The sequence below is a fragment of the Trachymyrmex septentrionalis genome, unplaced genomic scaffold (assembly GCF_001594115.1).
Source record: "Trachymyrmex septentrionalis isolate Tsep2-gDNA-1 unplaced genomic scaffold, Tsep1.0 scaffold410, whole genome shotgun sequence".
NCBI classification, from domain to species: domain Eukaryota; kingdom Metazoa; phylum Arthropoda; class Insecta; order Hymenoptera; family Formicidae; genus Trachymyrmex; species Trachymyrmex septentrionalis.
Genome location: NW_017305581.1, coordinates 108224 through 109131, shown reverse-complemented (window position 1 = coordinate 109131; position 908 = coordinate 108224).

Here is a 908-nt window from a genome sequence, read left to right as displayed (position 1 = left end):
GATCTGGCCCCCTGTGACTTTTTCTTGTTCCCGAAACTGAAGAGGCCCATGAAAGGACGACGCTACGCTACGATTGAGGAGATAAAGACGGCATCGAAGGAGGAGCTGAACAAGATCACAAAAAATAATTTTTTGAAGTGCTTCGAGGATTGGAAAAAACGTTGGCACAAGTGTATAATATCTGATGGGGATTACTTTGAAGGGGACAAAATAGATATTCATGAATAAATAAATAATTTTTGAAAAAACACAAAATTCGCGATACTTTTTGAACAGACCTCGTATATCTAATCATGATAGTTATCTTGACGCAGACCCCAACCAAGACAAGGAGAGAGGTGGCCTCCCGCTTTTGTTGTTATAGAAAAACACGCACTCTATTTTTCGAGGAGACACCTTCAATCCCTGATCTGTTATGGAGTCCGACAACATGATAATAAGAGCGATGGAACGACATGCGTTTCCTACCATCTTTCCCCCGTCGAAAGTACCAGGGTGTCATCCGCGTAGCGGACCACCACTTCCCGGCGGGAAGGCAGTACGAAGGACGGAATCATACGCCAGGTTCCAGAGTAGGGGCTTTAAGATGGACCTCTGAGGAATCCAGCACGAGACCGTCACCTCGCACTCGCCACCGTCTCTTTTGATGTAAACTATTTTTCTCTCCTGGAAGTAATCTACTATAGTGGCCAGGTAGGGGAGCATCTGAAAATGATTCATATCGCCCCGCTCATCCGGTCCTAGAGGAGGATGTTGAATGCATTCGTGACGTCTAGAGAGACCGCCATCATCATTCTCCCCTTCTTTGTGTAGGCCTCCGCGAAGGCTCATACCCAGCGGATTGCGTCCACCATAGAACGGCCCTCACGAAAGCCGTATTGACGCTCCGAAATATTGTTAAAGCCTGA